Genomic DNA, 19,662 nt, shown 5'->3' on the forward strand with positions numbered 1-19,662 from the left:
CTATGCATTGCACCAAACACGAGTGTGACTTCTGAATGATCCCGGATTAGCATTTGTCCACTGAAATGCAGAAAAAAAACCTCAAAGAGAAAAGTCATGCTATGATTTGGAGAGAAAATAAATAAAAATGCGTGTGAAAAAAGTATTTCTGTGAACTAGAAACAAGAGGAGTGCATCTTCACAAGCAGGACATTTATATCAAGAGGGTTTTCTGAGCGCTGTCAGCTGCTGCAGGTGGGTAGCGCTGCTTAAAAAAAAGGTTGTGCTTTTCAGTGTTATCAATCAAATTTTTTTTTTAAAAACGAGAGAGAGAAAATAACACAGTGTTTTTCAGAAGCCACGTCTAATTTTAGAGCCGAGCTCTTCTCTTGACATTTCTGTGTCATGGTGCATTTTTTTTTCTTTTGAATCTAAAAACAGCAGATTAAAATCTGAGGGGGGGAGGAGAATCTGAGGACAAATCTTTCAACATCTGCAAAAAGCAAATGAACCAGCGCTGCTTGGATCGCAAAATATATCACCGTTTTCGTAGATTGGCTTCCCTGTGGTTGGGTTGTATGGCCTCTAAATTATCATGGGCCTCTGCAGCTCAGGCTGTGTTTAAGTTTATAGGTCTGGTTTTCCCTATCTGCATCCGTTAGCCTCCAGCACCTATCTGTCTATCTTCCATGTGCACCACCTATAATCCATACAGGCATCACATTTAAACAGCAGTTAAATTTTTTTAAATTGAAGTCACACCAGCAGTTTGCCAATGCCTTGTGACATTTTTGTAAGTCCTCCTCTGTGGAAGAAAAAGCAGAACAGATTGGTGATCGTCAGTTTAGCCTCTGTGGTCAACGGACAGTGTTTCTGGCAGGTGTAGCCAGCAATCGCAACGCATAACGGATGTCAGGGGCAAGTGTCTCAATTCGGGAGTCACGTCCTACGAAGGCTGTAGCTGAAGACCAAGCAGCGCGACAAGGCCGTCTCATTTCGAAGGCTCCATCAAATGCAGCCGAGGAACGCGGCCTTCCTTTCCCGTGCCGTGATGGATGCAACTGTTAGATCCTGAGTGGTCTACCCTCTCCCGAGATGCACTGGTCACTGGTGATGGTTGGATTTGTTTGTCCAGAAGACAACTATGGTGGACGCACTTTTAAATTTGCAAGTCTTGGGTTTCAAGTCACTCGAACAGCTAACGATGCAAATGTTAACAAAACGAGGGACCTCGGTAAATGCGGCCCCCAAATTGAGACACAACTATTGTGTGCAGACAAGTTAGCAACTTTAGACTCAAGAATGGAATGAGGGTGAAGCCAGAGTTTATTTGTTTGGGTTTGTTTTTCTTAAACTACAAAAAGTTAAATCACAGTCAGATGATAGCCAACGGGTTGATTACATTTCAGCCAATGCTTTCCGTCTCTTTTGCTCTCCACACAGACTGTTTACCTACATGCAACCAAACTCAGCTCAAACATGATTTGTCAGTACTTCCACTACTAGTACTACTTTGGATTACAACTGGAAAACAGAATGCTTCTAATACCAAAACCGTGTTACTGTACAATTGTATGCAGACGTTTGTTTGTGGAGATTACTCTAGTCGTGAGTTTGGCCATTCATGATTTCTTCTCCCTCACAACACATGCCAGATCCTTTTCTGTATGGAAGTACAGTAAAGTACAGCCTCAGCGTCAGAGCCTCAGCGCGAGATGTGTGCAACTTCATTACTGTTATCTTTACTATCATCAATCTCTACCCGCATCCGAAGTTTGTTAAAAGTACACAAAAGTAGCCCATGTTGACCAGATACACTTATAGTTGCCCCGATGTGATAACTGTAGTCGCCGTGGCCCCACATGAAGTTACACTTTTGAAGAGGCGAACTTAAGTTAGGGCATAGCCTGAAGCCGAAACCATCGACCTGCGGTAGAGGTCCTATGAACTCCTGCACGTAGTTGAGCAGCTAATAGCCGAAGGGGACATATGCAAATATAACAGAGTTGGGGTGATTTCTGGCAAAGTCGAGATCAAAAATGTAATCCGTCCTCGATTTTCTGGGAAGGATTTTCACATCTTTAAGGATGTGACTAACCACTGGACACATGCCTCTAATGCAGCCCTCCAGTTGCATTTCGTACTAAACAGTGGTTTCCGCATCCTGACTCTATCATCACATGTTGTACCAAGAGGAATCAGGCTCCCCTTTGAACTAGTCTGCCACAGACACACAGATGAGCTTGTTATTATAGCAACTCGCCTGAATTTGCTGGGAAAGAAGGCCTGTCCCTCTGACACACTTCCTGTCCTTTGAAGAGGCCAACGGAGAGATGGCTTTGCGGGCCCTATTTCCAAGCTTCGCCTTTGATGCCTGCGAGAGAGGAGGTGGCGGGGGTTTAAAGCCGGAGCTCCATCTCATGGCCGTGAACCCCCAAACCTCCAATCAATCCCCATTACCGTGGGACGCGGCGCTTTTAGCTTGACACATCATCAAATCAGAGAATAAATGAAGTAAATATTTGGCTGTTATTGAGGCATTTGTCAAATCCGTTGGACGTCTGTCTCCTGATATCTGTTGTGTTTTTTTTTCTTTTATGGTGGAGAAGCTTCATAGAACAAAAGCTAAATTCTTTAGGCACCTGCCTGATTGATGTAGGTATTTATTGACCTGGGGGAGCTCCTACCTTGGTGGCCAACCCCGGCTCATTCCACCATAAAACTCGGCCTTCTCCCTGGAAACAGGCATAATGGGGGGCATTCAGACAGCCAGATTCAGGGGGATCTAATGGTTTGTCCGTGTTTATGTCCTTGTAACAATGTTAGAGGCCTGACGCCTGGAGAGCCCACCGGAGGGAATGCTGCCTGGTGGTGAGGAGGGGGATGTGGAGCATATAGAGGGAGAGAAGAGCAGCTGCTGGGCGCTTAAAGCTCAAACATGTGACTGTTGCCTTTATCTTGAGGAACAAAAGGGCATAGATGTTGTAAAGGGCAGAAGACAATCGTGACTGAAGTACAGTGTTGATTCCTGCAGCGGCGGTGACTCAACCCATTGTGGTGGCCCAGCGTGTGATGTGTCAGGCGAAGGGGTCTGCAGGGAGGGAAAGACAGCCGGGCATGCGTTTGGCATTCTGCAAAGTGGAAGTGATGGAGATCAACCTGGATTCACAATATTTTTCCTTCTGGAGCGGAGTGGGAGCCGATTGCAACCGCTGCTAATGCTAACACTTTAGACGTCGTTATCAACAACATCAATTAAAGGTAAAAAAAAAATAAAATTCTGACTTGCGGGTTGTGAGTTTCAAGAAAATTAAGCGCATAATTAATCAAACAAACGCCCCAGAAGCGGACGTGCAGAGTTAGAGCAACAGTGACATCTACAAAGCTTGTTTTGGTGTTAATGTTTTCGGTCGTATTAGCAACAAAAATCATCAAGCCGCACAAATTACAGTGAAAGTGGTGAGACTACGAACATCAGAGTTTAAAAAAATAAAAAATAAAAACATCTTCTGCATTTTGAACTTCCTCAGATATCCAGGGCATCTGATCCCATATTTTATATTATTGGTTTGTAGTGTGAGATAGGGGAATCTTTACCATCCCACTTAACGATTCCTTTTCATCTGAAAAGGAATTTAAGATAAAACACAAAAAAGGGCCTTAAGCCCACTGACATTTCCTTTCTGCAAAAATGTGTCGACAGTAAAAACTGAAAAGAGCAACTGATGAGCGAAAATAAACACACACACACACACACGTGCAGACTTCTAGGCGCGCCGCTGAATGACTGGTAATTTTTCCGACGTCAAAACCTCTCCAAATTTAGGCCGGTATAATCAATACTTTCTGCTTCTGTACTTCTCTTTACTATCTGCACTCGGCACTGGCTGCCTTTTTTGAAGCGGTGGGGGTGTAGCCCCATCCAGAACGAGGACACAATTAGTGTATTCAGCCGAAAACAGTGGGGTTCCCCCTTTGATGTGAGGATCAAATGAAGGAGCTGTGTGTTTTTGTCCAAAATGACAGGCTTGCCAGGTTTACTAATGGGTAGCTAATAGAAAGAGAGGTTTATGATGCTCATTAATTACACAGTCTGTCATGTGTTGGAAGGGTAGAATAGAAGAGATAGAGAAAAAGAAAAAGGGAGTGGGGTGCGGCAGAGGGAAGAGAGTGGGGGTGGTGGTGAAAAGAGGAATGGGCGTACTCTGAAAGGGGGAAAGAGGAAATGAGCGGAGTGAAAGAGCAAGGGCGAGGAGAAGATCTCCAAAGAGATCCGCACAAAACCTGAGTCGAGGTAAAGCAGGAGAGAGACGAAGAAGAAGAAAAAGAAGAAGAGAAAGAAGAAGAGAAAGAAAGGAACAGGAGGAGATAAAATAATCCTTTCCCAAGATAAGAGCAGCCACCAAGACAGGAGCTTCAAAGAGCAGGAGACACTCTCATGGGAGCGTGCCATAAACCTTTTCCTCATCTTCAGAGGAAAATTCAGTCCCTGATCCAAACACGCCCAAGCTCTCAGCACCCACCACTCTGCAGGTGTCCGAGGCCCGGCGACTCCTGGGGTTGCGCGCACACTTCCAAGCAACGCCGCCTTTGAACTGCTTGGACCCATGTCGAGTGGCGATGGTGATCTGCACATAAGGTGCAAATGTGAATAGTTAATGAAGAGAGAAGAAAAAAAAAATCAGAGGCTGTCACTCCCACCACAGGGAGGACCAGTGATCTCTGCTATCAGCTTCAACCAGCACAACTCCTATGAACCCTCCGGAGACGCGGTTTGTCATTTCATGCTGAGCCGCGAACAATGCCCTTGCCAACAGTAGCCTATCCTCTGTGACAGAGATGGAGGTGTGACTTGTGGGATGTTACCAGCGGATGGAAAACGGTGAGTTTAGGGCAAATGAGGCTGTCGTTAACGCTGAGGCCGTCCAGTGACCTGTGAGAAACCAGGCTGCTCTCGTCCCCATAGGGCCGGGCACCAGTGGGGCCACTCAGCCAGACGAGGTTTATTTAGCTAAGCTCTGAGTCTCCCACACATTGAGGCCCGCACTGCCATGGAATTCATTATCCTGGGCCGTTAACGGGCCGCTGGTGTTTTGAATAGTTTCAGCAGGCTTTGAAATTGCACTCTCTGCTTGGGTTCAATCACGGAGGCCACGATCGAATTGCACCGAGTGTTATATCATCTTCAGGGCATTCGGCTTGAGACGCAAGACGGAGGTCCACGCGGGAAAACAATGGCGGGCTAATACCCAAATATTTAGCAGCACTCTCCACAGCGAAGAGGGCTGTTTTGGAATAACACGACTGCGCCTCTGCGTCGTGAGCCTCTGGGCTCTGGTGTCAGGAAGGCTTCCTGTCCTGTCCAGAAACCTGCGACCTTTCACCTACAGATTCACAGGAAAGCATGCAGGACAATTTTTATTTCTTTTGGGAGATTGGGAAATCAAAACACATTCCTCGGAGTAAATATTTCAACAGTGTGACGTTGAGGATGAGTCATACAACAGGCGAAATTTAGTCCACTGTTGAGAAAAGAGCACAGGACCCAGTCACCAGAATAAATGCTGGCAATGTATTTTTCTGCAAATTGCTTATATGTTTGAACTTTACATTTCTTTGTTCTACAACTTCACATTTCTTTAGGTTCAGTTCTCAATTTGAAGTGCTCTGATTAGGTTTAGGCACGAAAAACACTTGATCAGGGTCAGGAAGAGATCATGTTTTGGCTTACCTGGTTCTGTCGCCACAAACACGGCTTGAAACTAACCGATGTCTCCTTAAAATTACCCATTTTTTGGCAGTGGTTTCACGCCTACAACCATCTCAAACAGCTGTCTTGCCATCTTCCCAGCTAGCACGCCTCTACCAGCCCCCCATGAAAAATGACACGTACAAATTCTAACGTATCTGTGGTTTGCACAAACATTTAAAATGCCAACATTTTATCCTAACGACTGGGCTGATGTTCTTCATGAAGATTTGGAGGCACAGTAGAAGCCATGAAGGTCACCTAACCCACTACTGACTGTCCTCCATAGACCTTATTCACACGGCGGCCATTTTTCTCCAACGTCACGCTGTAATGCTGCTGTGTTCCAGGTCGCAAGTTGTATAAAAGTAGGTAATCTGACAAATCGTTGAAAATACGACGCAAAGTGAAAATCTGGAGGTAAATTCAGCCATATTTCAAGGTAAAACAACACTTTTACATCCTGGGTGTTTCACTTCCATGGTCCGATGTCCCTCCAGAATCAACTATCCATCGTCTTTACAGTTGCTAATCAATCAGGAGACAGTGAAATGACATCAGTTTGTCAGATTGCCTACATTTATATGGACTTGCACCGCAGAACACAGCGGTACGACTTTTGAGCTCTCCATCCTGAATGCAGCCCAGATCTTTGCAAAAGTTATTAATGCTGCAGAAATATCGCCTCGATTATTTCTCCAACATTGTCAAACGTAAAAAATCTGGACTGTTCAAAGGTGGAGAGATATGTAAGCATTAGCATAACCTGCGTGGAGGAAACGGTTGGTCTTCTACTGAACGATTAATGGAGCCGTCAAATACTTTTAGGCATCAGGCCAAACTCAGAAGTGTGAGAAAGACACCTCGGAGGTTCACGCAGCTTTTAAAATGTGTCGAGAGAGATTGGTTTTATGTGTCTCGACTATATACTCTTATGTATTTTGCACTGAGCAAGACGTTCATCCCTTCATGGATAAAAATAAAGGTTAAAAAATTCAACGAAAGAATATCATAGTGTTGTTCTCCTGCATGAATGAACACAACAAGGCACTTTCCCGCAGAGCACAGTGTTAGAGGTGATCAGGCACATTTAAAGGCTCAGTCACTGATCGTGCTCGACAGAAAAACACAAAATATTGAGTGTTTTTTTTCTCAACAGACCTTCTCCAAAGAGCATTTCACAAACACACAGTTTTGACATTGTTGTTTTTATGTGTTTACTTTAAAAAAAAATCTTGTAAAGCATATCATTTAACCAGACAAAAGCTACAGAGCGCTGTCAGCAGGAGCAGGCATGCCTCAAGCAGCATTGTAAAGCAAGTACTTAAAATAATTTTTTCCACAACAATAAAACATTTCTGAGTTGGCTCGTGGCCACCCCCACAGACTTCTGCCTGTAGCTGCTCGGAAAAGAAAGCAACAAGGACATTTTAAGAAGAAAAGCAATAAAAGCAACACTAATTCTTTACTGGCTGGTTTTTACCTCTATTAAATGTTTCAACGACTGTATGTTACAATGAACAAATAAATAATAAAGCATATTGATTCCCTTTTATAACACTGTTTCTGGCACAAGACGAATTAGTGCAGTCCAAGTGCCAGCCTCAACATTTGAAGAAGATCTGACTGCAATGAAAGAACAAAGTTAGACATCCAGTTTGTCTTTTTAAAGCAACTATCGTGGTTGTTGTGTGTTGAGAGAAAAAGGGATGGAATAGCAATATAGCCTCTACTTTATGGATCCTGTGATAGCAGTGGACAGCTCCATGAATTCGTGTAGGCGAACTCACAGCATGATGCAGGGTAGTGCTTTGCCTTGCTTACCAACTAAAACAAAAGTTTAACAAGATAAGTCTACAACCACGCAGGCAGCCCCGCGGAGCTGCACAGCAGAGCTCCGAGACGAGTATCCTGGCAACTCGCTCATGATGCCGTTGACCAAGTGTTATGGTTACCATGTTTACCATCCTGGTTTAGCGTGTTAGCATGGTAAAGGGCTTAACACAAACTGCAGCTGAGGATGATGCAAAGGCAAAATACTTTGCACGTGTTGAACAAAGCTTAATATTTGAGCTGAAGATGCAACGCGGCCAAATCTGCAGGATAAAATGTTGGCAGTTCATGATTCTGTAAATGTTCACATGTACCATATTGACAGTTTTGTACAAAATGTGTCATTTCACGTTCACATTACGTGATCGTCGGGAAGTGGAGTGGATGGTGGTGGAGCTATAGGTGACAGAGCTGCCAAGCCAGTGACCGCGCTGTCCCACCACTGGAAAGTTTTAAGAAGACCTCAGGACAATTTCCAGCCATGTTCGTGCTGACAAAACCAGATGTTTATGATAATGAGACCTCAGGACATCTCCAGCTGTGGGATTTTAAGCCCAAACATTATATTTTCCTGACCCTAACCAAGTGGTTTTTATGCCTAAACCTGACCAGAGCATAAGAACGGCGCGTTAAGTTTCGACACAAAGAAATATAAAATACAAATACATTTGTATCTGTGGTTTGCAGAAACGTACATTGCCAACATTTAGTCTTGTGACTTGGTTGTTTGAACCAAGTTTGTACAATTAATCCTGGTTGGAACGTTAAAGTAGATTCAGTATTTTTTTGGAAGATGTCTCTGGACCAAAGTGACAGACCAGCTGACCCACCAACATTATCATACCAAAGCTTCGTGCTAGCGTTGTTAAAATTGAAAAAAAAAAAAAAAAAAAAGGACAAAAGCTGGTTTAAATCTGCTGAGCATACTGGACGAGTTTATTTGCAAAAAAACAAATTCATCTGTTCTCACTTGTTTTCCTTAATCATGTTTTTTTGTTTATTTTAAGAACGGCCTTTTTGCTGAAAATGGCTTCCTGCTGTGTCCGTGAACGCAGGAAGGAGCAGTGAGAGCGAACCAGAGCTGTAAAGCTGCGGGGCTGACAGCTAAACAGTGAGCTGAAACTCACGATAACGCCCCATAAAGCCGAGGGGGGGGCTGCTGATTCAGGTGATCATTTCTCTGCAGGTTCATCACTACGAGCAACTCCTTTTAAATCGTCTCTTTTTTTCACAATCGTTAGAAAAATATCTTTTATAGCAGCTTAACTTTTACGGGATTATGCAACTGTGGTTTTCATCATCCTGTTGAGAGATGCACGCGCTCAGTTTACAGCGACATACATGGACTGTGTCCTCCACGGGAGGAAACTGCCGCTTCCTCCAGGAGCTGATCAAACGCTCTCCGACCAACCTGACTCTTCATAACTCAGTCCACAGATGTCTGCCTCCGAGGGTTTGCGTGTCTACTGCCTACTTTGCAGAAAGGACGTACACAGTTGATAAAGCTGGCTGGACCTGACGGTGCACATGCCTTTGCGAAGAAAATGCCCCCTTCCCTACACAATGGTGACCAAGGTCAGCTGTTAAGACTTCAAATAGACCAGCATCAAAGACGTTAAATTCTGCCTGTGCCAGTAAATGACCATCCACAAACTCCTTTCATCATGAGAGGGGCCGGTTTCTTCAGGGTCACACTGCAAGAGCAAAACCAAACTCAAATTCAAAGCGCAGGAATTAAAGTACTCAACAATTTTTGCACAAGTAGAGAATGAACGACTCACACAAAACTGAAAAAATATTAATTTTTTTTGTCAAAATAGCATATTTGTGAAATTAAATAAAAAAATGTGGGTGTTTTCTGTCACATAAAGTCATATTTTACATGTGTGGTTGCAGCGCACTGATGCCTGGTGTGGCTGGGAGAGGGCCCTCGACTGAGAAGAGGGGGGCAGTCATCCAGTGATGCGTTACGTGAGATGCTTTTCAAACAGTGGGTGAACTGACCCCTGAAGCCGGGTCACCGCACGATGCCCCGATGTCCAGCGAGGCCCAACCCTCTCCTGCAAAAGGGGGCAGTTGGGTCTTCACAATAAGACAATTCATCTCTGTAATGAAGTCGTGTTCCCAGAGAGAGAAAAAGCTGGCTGGCCGGATGGATGGATGGCTGGCGGTCCAACGACTGGCTCTGAAGGTGGGGGTGGGGGTGGAGGTAAGGGGAGAAGGGGGGGTGGGGGTAGAGGGTCCATAGGGGCCAGTGATGTCATCGTGCCTTTTGTTGCCTGCTGGTACGAGGAGAAAATTTGGAGTGGAATAGGAGCTGGATCCAGTGACTATCAAACGCTGCAAGACAAGACACATAGGAACATTTTTTCATGATACAATCATGAACTACAGCAGTGTTTTTCAGTCCTGGTCCTGGGGGCTCCTGTCCTGCATGTTTTACATGTTTCCCTGCCTAAACACACCTGATTGAAATGAGTGGGTCGTTATCAGGCTTCAGCAGAGCTTGATGCAGAGCAGGGAAACATCTGAAAAATGCTGGACTGAGGGTCCACGGGACCACTGAACATCAGCATTTAATTGAATAAAAAAATCTTGCCCATACATCAGACCGGCAATAAGTCATCCAGAGTAGGCTCTCATCGCCACGCCCCTGTTTGAGGGAGAACAATCCCCTTTCCTGCATAGACCGCAACAGTGTAAACACTTAAAACAAGCTAGTTTAAATTGGTTGGTTGCGCTAAAAATAAAGTGTTTTTGCAGATCTTTTCATTGTGACAGAAGCCTCTTTGCTTTCAGCTTTACAGCATAACAACTTTTTGCTGTTATCTGCAAAAACTGTGATGCTCATGACAGGAGTGGATGCATACGAACATGACACAGTGTCTTTGGCTCATTTAAAAACTAACATAATATTGATGGTTTTCTATTTGTTTGATAAATACTATGTTGAACAGCATTAACCAAGCTCAGTCACTAAGTAAGTGACAACAACAATAGTCAACTATGGCCAAAAAGCATCTTTTGCCACATCTAAATGAGCTCCAAATATATATTTATTCTTGAAAGACATTAAAGTTGTCACCGAAACATCTGTAAACTTTAAAACGAATGTGGCTGAAGAACAGACGCTCCGCCCCTCATACGTTTCCAGTGGACACTGAAACTGTGTACATTCGCTGTAATGCTCCTCTACTCACAGCATTTTGTGTTACGCCTTTTCTCTCAGCAGGCGGTTGAATTTTGGCAGGCATGATCTGTGCTGACTGTTGTGTTCATTTGTGGTGACACTGCTGCCTTGGTTGAAAGACAAGATAACGTCACGAGGCAGTGGCGCTTTTACAAAGTCAGCAAACAGACAGAAAGTGCATTTAATCACATATTTGATTCTTTACCATGTTCAAACGCTTGTTCAGTTTTCAAATGAAAGCAGGGATACAGAAATAAATCTGCAGAACTGTGAGTCTCTGGCAAAGTCATGTGCTGTCTGTGTTCTTTGTAGTTTTCAGATGTGTCGTGTTGGAGCGGGGTCAGGTCCGTCTCCCTTTGCATGTTGGGAAACATCTGGAGAGCGTATGGGTCACAGCGCAAGCTCTCACTGCGAGACTCTGAAATGTCGGCGACCTCCACAATCACCTGTTAAAACATCGTGTGCGCCAGCTACTTGATACATACTCGCATTACCTCAGTGACTCTTATCAGTGCTGAGACATCACACTCGGTTTACACGTTTTCAACACTTGGGTGGTTCCACTCGCGCTAAAAGCACCGATTTCCCTGCAGCGTTCAGTGTGTTTAGCAAATCTTTCTTCAGTATTTGGCTGGAGAGATAGATGTAGTCTGAGCTGACGTGAAAAACATCAGCGCCTTTTTTATAATGCAGTACATAATACAACAAAAATAGTTTCCATTGCACCGCACTATATTTCCTTATTGAGTGGAGATTTAGCTGCAGAAACGTGTACTGAATATTTACACCCAGTAGTCGCCATGTGTAGCTGTCGTGTAGCTAACGGAAACAGCTGCTAAAGCTAACGTTTAGAGTGATGAGAGTGATGTGAATTACATTTGACAAGAAGACGAAAATACAATAATATACAGTATTCATTAGCTGTTAGTGAAAAAAAAAAACTTTCTCTTCTGTAGCATAGGCGTTGCTAACTCTAGCTGCGAGTTAGCTCATTCAGCGGCGCAGCTAACCGAGGGAGTACATCCTTGTTAAACTGCCAGGAGGTGAAAGTTTCAAGAAATGAAAACCAGAACTGGACACAACTGGGCTAAGCAGCCTCCCAATTAACACGGTCGGGCCCAGCATGAACATACATATTTACAGGGGTGATTTAATGCTTCAGTGGCTCCAACGAGGACTCCAGGGATGAAGAAGACGCCATCTGAATCTTTAGTCGAGTAGCCAGAGTCATAAAGCAAGGTAGTTTAGCATATTTTATATAAGATTGGCACTTAAGTTCGATATTTAATCGGCTTCCTTAATTGTTTTACGGCTCTTTAATGAAGTGACTGTGGCAAATATTACTTTGCAACTACATGAAACAATTTAAATTCGTTAATAGTGAAGATATTTCTTAATTTGGTGAATTGTGCGACATGATGTTTAATCACAAGTTTAAAACGACCTAGCAGTTACTCTGAATCAAGGGAGGACTTACATTAGTGACTAATTTAAAAATAAACACAGTCCAGGGAACTCGTGTCTGCTTATTTTTTCTGGTATGAAAATGGCTTCAACTCGATCCAGCTGACCACACCAGACTCGGAGGAGGACTTCCATGGTATCTGTTTTGTTTCTACTCCGCTGTATCTGACTTTGATGCATGATGACTGCGAGCGGACCTCTAACCTTAAAATGGTAGTGCAGCTTAATCCAAGATTAGGCATGTTTTCTCAGTACGAAGTACAAATCTCCCTCCATCTATCAAAGCAGAAATGCTTTTGAAAAACTGAGAAATGGCTCGGGATAAATCTGCGAGGATGAAAAGATGTTGACGCTGAACCAAAAACAGCAACAAAATATGGAGAAGGCCATCGGCCCCCGGTTTTTATTTCTGACCTCTCTGGATTTTATGGCCTCCTATGTATCTGGCACGGGACGATCCTGAAGTTCAAACAGAAGTCAGTCAGACTGTCCGGTTCATTCTCACACAGACTTACTTGGAATGGGAATCAACATCGTACTCCCATTATTTCTGACGGAGCTACAGAGTCAGGAAAAATGAAGTCAGTGGTCACAGATCGCGGGAGCTTTTAAGCAGATTTTTCAATTTTGGATTTAAAGTGTCTGCTTAAATAACAACTCTGTATGTCATCTGGTGGCGTGTGCACAGAGGAAGCTGATTGCCCAAAGAAAGTAGAAACGTCACGTAACAGACGAGGGATGAAACTACTTAAAATTTTATACACAAGGCACAAATTTGAGGTCAAACATTCTCAAAGCTCAGAAGATGATCCTACGTCAGGACATCTTACATTTCCACACCACAACACCTCTCTGATTACATCCTCTAAGCCCGGCTGATGCCTTAAATTGAAGCATAAAGTGTCATCAGATGATCGCTCACAGATCCACACCTCGCCAGACCCGCCGGTGGCGAGCCTCGTCACCCTGTATGTTTTCTCGAGGTCTCAGGTTGTTCCTCTCGGTTTCATAACAGCTTGAAGTCTTTTCCGCGGAGGAGTTTGCGAGGCTGTAATTGGGAGCAGATGAGGAGGCCCCTGCGTGCCTCCATGGTGATGTCAGCCCTGGTTGAGGGAGAGGCATGGCGGGATGGGGGTGGGAGGCGGAAGGGAGGGAGGGGGGAGGCGGTACGTGCGTTGAGCCAGAGCGTCTGAAAAGGCGGTCGACTCTCTGCAGGTCCACAGGTGGGCAGACGGGCAGCAGCACAGCCAAAGAGCTCACACGTATATCAAATGTGGGGAAATAATTTATTTTAAAAAACATCTGAAGAGAAAAGCTAATGGGATGTTTATTTTTCTCACAAACACACGAAGGTGAAAATTATAGCCTCATTATCTGGTCCTGGAAATTGAAGCAAAGGCGTCTTTGTAATGCAAGACATATTAATATGATGCACAATGTTTTCATTATCTAATCAAAGAGACTTGCGAGGCCATTTTTCATTTTTAAGCATTAGTCTTGCTGCTTGTTGTTGCGCTCTGCTCGTTGAGATTCTGTGATCTAAAATGTAAATTCGTTAAGCACTTTGCTCTTATCCCGGTACACACAAACTGTGCCCACCTAGTGCTGCCCTGACCCATTTCACTGCATGCAGGACATTTGCATGAAAGGAATGAAACTCGATGCCAAAATAAACATCAATTAAAGCTGTCAAACACCACCAAAAACAGCTGCAGCTTTGAACAGCTCGACCAGCAGGCTTCAAACGCGAGCCGTCTTTAAAGGGCCGCCTCACATGTACGAAAGGCCAGGCTGGAATTAGCACAGTCGAGGTTAAAACAGAAATTACCTCTGTTAATGAACTGAGGCAAGATGATTTCGGTAATGTTAGAGCAATTCCCTCTGTCATTTACCATTTATTAAAACGTATATTTAAAGACCGGTGCTAGAAAACAAATGGGATTAACGATGCATGTGCAAGTTTTGGATGATTTTGGAGTCCCACACGTATTTGCTCGTAATTTAAAGTGATGAAATCAAGAGATAATGTTTGCTTTTTAAAGTAGAAAAAGCACAGCAGCTACAGTAAAGCTTAAAGTGGTATGAACAGAGCAGACAGTTCCTCAGGAAGAGCAGAACGCAAACAGGTATTTGCTCCCTCCTGGTGATTTTGCCGAAAGCGCAGGAAGAGCTGCTGCGATTTGTCAATACAGGTTTTTGTCTTGATTTTAATCTATTATGGCTCCTCTCCTCTTGTCCATTTGCTCATACAGAGCTCCCATTGAGTAACTGCCACGGCTCATTACTGCTTCAAACAATTTTTGCCTGGACTGGCTGGATTAGGTTATTTCTGAGATCTCGTTCGCCTCCACAAAACTCACACTGGCGGTGAGAGATGCAAAGGCTGCTGTTGACCCTTATGAAAAGCAAGGTGAGATGGAGAAAATTACAAACCTTGAAATCGGTTTGTTAACCGTAACAGGGATGACTTCAAAAGCCAAAAGAGCAATAAAAGCAACAAGACAAAATGTCATTTATCTTTAAAAGATAAGGGTACGAGTGGATGGACGTGCTAGAAGCTCTGAGGCACAGCATTGTGTTGAGATAAATGCTAACATCAGCATGTTCACAGACTCACAATGACAATGCAAACATGCTGAGTTGGACGGGGAAGCGGGAAATGTAGGCTTGGGAAGGATAAGCCTTTCTCTAAATGTACTGCTTTAGTCTATCATTCACATATAGTGATGTGCAGATCGCAGTTATTTCTAAAGCATAATCCACAGATGGGGTGGCATCACAAAATTAACATTATGATTAACTGCAGATGGGTTGCAGGGGTGTAATAATACATCCGTAATTAGGAAAGTATTAATTACGTTACCTACAGAGATTCGTGCAGTGAAATTGTTTAGGTGTTGTCGAGTAAAGCCACCATCTTCCTGATAAATCCCGAGCTCCATCAGAGCTCTCCAAAAAATATCTATTTCAGAAGCTTAAAGTTTAAATCTGTTTCCTCAGGAGAGATTTTCTCTGTCCTGTCAAGTTTATAACTACAGCTCTTAGTTTTGCTGCTTAAATGTGCCTTGATATTTGCTGCTGTGACATTACTGCGCACTGGAAGCGATTGAATCCTCTCTAATCATAAAAATATATTGGTAAATAAAACTGTGTATGAAAGGGCTTAATTTGTGCCTGATCCTGCCTTCCTAAAAAACACAAACAGCTGTTTAGTTCTCGAAAAATTAACTCAAACGTCAATCCCATTGTGGTGCTGGAGGAAAAGTCAGGGGATCACCGAAGTCATTCCATCCTCTGGGCACCGGGAAAATGTGACAAAGTTTGTTGGCAATTCATCTAAAACAGAACGACCAAACAACCATCATCGTTAATCGTAAAACCACGCAGTTAATAGACAAATAAAACAGAGGATAAACATATAAATTGCATTCCTTCTGCTTTGAGTGCATAGACTGGTACACATCTGTCTTTGGTCCAATCTTTGAAATAATGTCCGGGTACTGTTTGTAATTTCGTTCATCAGTATCTCTTCCAAATGCAAACAGACTGTCTGCATTCAGCAGTAGTTCCTCTCAGAAGTGTACACTAAAACACGTCTCACTCCGGAAAGTTTACACCATCTCATACTAGAGGTGATATTTAGCACATTAATATTCCTAAAGACCAAAATAAACGCTGGATTCCTTGTTGTATTTCATGTGAAAAGCAAAGCAGAGGAGGCCCCCCCAGACATTTCTCCAAACACCAAAAAGGTAAACACGCTTTCGCCTCGCTACGAGCAGAATGAAGCACAAGCCAAATTACCAAATTAACACTGAGTCAGTGGAACGTCGGAGGAGAAGAAATAAAAGCTTCGCTCCGCTTTGATCTGACGTCTTTGGGAGGAATCTTCCCGGCAAAATGTTAATCTACCCTCTACATTGCAGATTACCCCCACCCCCCTTCAAAATGTGACTGTTCTCAGATGGTCAAGGTAATTTTGACCCACTTAGGCTGCTTTGATCCGAAACCCCTTTTAACAGATCCTCCACACAAGAGCTCAAACTGATTTTGTCACTGCCGACCACAGCCTCTCTGCAAAGATTCAGAGTCGAAGCTAAAGCTCTTCCAAGCTGCCAGAGTTGCTGACAGCCAGCGGAGTTGAAAGCACTTTCTAATGCTGACGATCAGTGCGAGTGACTTGCTGCTAATGGGTTGCACTCCCACTTTTTGAGCAGCGGGGGGTGGGCCCTGTCTCATACGTTGGGACAGGAACGGTTCTTTATTTCCTTTCAAGGAAATTATGAAGTTTGCAAATTATCTTATTTGCTCTTGTATTCCTCTGGCGTTTGCAGAGTCTTTATGTGGCTCCCCTTTTCAAGTCTATCTCGCTGTGATTCTGGCTGCTCTGTTCTGAGGAGTCGAATCGGCTCGGATTCACAACCGGTACCCCCTTAGTAGCTGTGAGTTGACGGCAGTAAAGCACTGTCACAGCGGCGTCACAGAGGAACAGAAATGTGATTAAAGAATCAGATAACGAGACAGAAACACAGGAGAGTGTTGAGAGACGTGTTCACGGACTCCTCAGAAGTGATCTCAAAGCCTCTTTACTTGTTCCCTGTCAGCACTGCTCTCTTCTGCAACTTTTTTCCAGCAACGTGTGAGCAGCACTCGATCTGAGTTTACTTAACTCAGGAAAAAAAAATAAAAAAACAGCTTTTGCACCACAAGAGCAAAAGCTTTACACTTGAGGTTCTCACTGCAGATGCTGTTTGCTGTCATCCCTCATTGTTAATGGATTGGTCACTTTTTCCCACTTAGTTTATACCACTCAAGAACCTGTTTCAACTCGCAAGAATAAATGTTGGCAAAGTACGTTACTGCAAACTTTGCATTTCTTTATGTTGCAACGTCAGGGTTCAATTTTCAATTTTTCCCTTGTGACAACACTGTGCTTATGTTCTGGTTAGGTTTAGGCACAAAAAACACTTGGTTAGGGTTAGGAAAAGATCACATTTTGGCTTAAAATTCCTGTTTCCTGTCGAAAATATCCTGTGTCGGTCGCCACAGACGAGGCTGAAAATTGTCCCGAGGTCTCCTTAAAAAACATTCAGTGGTTTGACACTTACAAATGTTGAAACGCAGACTTGAAACCCACTCACCAGCCTGGCTAAGTAATAAGCATGTACTTTAAACATGATAAGACAGATTTTGTACAAATGCCTATATGGTTGTTAGACACCTAGTTTAGTTTGAAACAACTCAAGTGCAGCTTTGGCTCCCTCCAGTATAGCTGGTCAGCTCCTAGAGGAGGACTCTGCTCAACCAGTCTAAAATATGTAGGTTACAATGACATTGCATCATCGTCTTTGTGTAAATCCTCATGCAAACATATCAAATCAAACCCCTCGAAATGATTTTGAGGCTCGGCTTGCCGGGCTTGTATCAATACTTCACAATCAACCTGTCAGTTTGGCAGCAGGTAACACAACAGGCTACAGGGGAAAACATGCTGCGGGTAGAGTTGAAAGGCAGTTTACATGTCAAGATCAGGTGTATGATGGTCAGTAAGAGGCAGGCAGGGAGGATCAGAAACATCTCAGAAAATCGACAGGTACACATCTCCAACATGTAGTCAGAACAGACAGGGTTCACACAGCCTGAGAGGAGCACCAGCAAACAACATCATAGAGACGGCAGGCACAGGCTCACTTCTGATTAAGAAAATAATATTATTTATTATTTTATTTATAGTTTATTCTGTGCTTCGAACTGAATTTCTTGCCGTAATACAGTATGTCTAAATAGATACTAAAGGAAACACATGATGTGATAATAATGGCTTGACTGTAAGGAAACACAGACTATTTATCACACACCCTGTATTAACATCAGCTAAATATACACTATATTTGCAAGATTTTAATGATTTTAATAGTATACCCTGTATTTTTGAGAAAGTACATTCAACTAAAAAGAACTTGACTGGTTTTGACTCAAATGGTCCCCACTAATTGCAGGGAAACATTTCGGCAAGGGAACAGTCGCTCTTTGCAAGTAGGAGTATTGACACACATCCACATTAAAAAAAAGGGGCAGGTGCCTCACTTGAAAACTGAGCAAACATGAGACAAACAAAAAAATTGTCTCACACACTGCAGGGCTCCGATATCCACTCATTAATGCACCACAGTAGTGAGCAGCACTGCTCCTCGTCAGACTAGAGTGACACTGGATGAAGGCATCTTATGCACACATGGAAACAGGTGAGGTGACGTAGTAGAAAAGTGCGAAAATATGCATCCATACTGTATTTATACTCAACTTTTCACTCTGTTAAGCTGCTTTTATCACTTTTAAAGAAAAGTGAAACAAATGCAAAACACAAGTATCATTTTGTCCAGCCTTATTCGTACCACAACATGCATGTTAGGTGTAAGACGAGCTATAAATACACTCCTATGAAGAGTAAGATGTTTGCAGGGGAAGGGAAGGACGTGAAGCCCATATTGTAAGATGGTGTAGATCATCTGAGGTTTATAATTGCATGCAGTTCTTTGACAATGCTTTAAATTACAGTATTGGCTGGACATAATAAGTATAAGAGTAGTTTTAGCATTACCAGCATTATTACAGAGGTATACAGTAGTGTACAGACACACAGCACCTTGCTTGCTTGCAACCACTGTTCTCGCCGTCACTCACTTTCACTCAGCTCCTCTTCAAATGAACCGCAGATGAACTTTCAGCTCGTAGCAAATTTTTTATGATAGTGCACGAGGCAGCATTAGATATCTGGTGCTCTTAACGGTCGACTCTCTTACTTCGAATTTCACTTCAAAGGATTTGGTTTAATGAAGCTGTTTATCATAATATAAATAATCCCACAACACAAAGTAACAGAATTTACACTGCAGATTTATTTGCTCCCGAATATTTCTCAGCTCTGACAAATGAGGACCCAATACGACGACGACAGCTTGAGTTTTTCCCACAGCGATCCCCTGAGTGGGACCTGCACTTTTTCCTTGGGAGTGGAATGTGTCCCAGCTCTCCGCGTGGAGAGCGAACGAGGCTTTTAACTTTCCTCTCAGAAATGCAAGAAAATCTGCAAAGAATTTTGGGTTTCTCCCGTGGGTCACATTTGCACATTTGTGGCTAATGAAAAACCATTTGCTGTGTGTTTCACTGTGCTCTGGAATAAAGCCCTAATGGTAATTAATTGATTCCTAGTGCACTGTGGCAATTACTACAGTTCTTGGGAGAAATGAAAGAGACTGCCAAACATGTTCTGCATTAATAGCATAACCTTCATTTGGACACAGAGCAGAGTGTGTGATGTTGTACCACAGGGACCGCCAATTTGCAAAAAAACACAAATGTGTTGAGTTGTTATTAAGGGAATTTTTTGGCCTCCATATTCCCATCTGCTCCTGTCAGGACAATAGACACAAAGGCCGAGGTCCTT

Source organism: Pagrus pagrus, assembly GCF_965226575.1.
Source record: "Pagrus pagrus genome assembly, chromosome: 1".
Lineage (NCBI taxonomy): Eukaryota > Metazoa > Chordata > Actinopteri > Spariformes > Sparidae > Pagrus > Pagrus pagrus.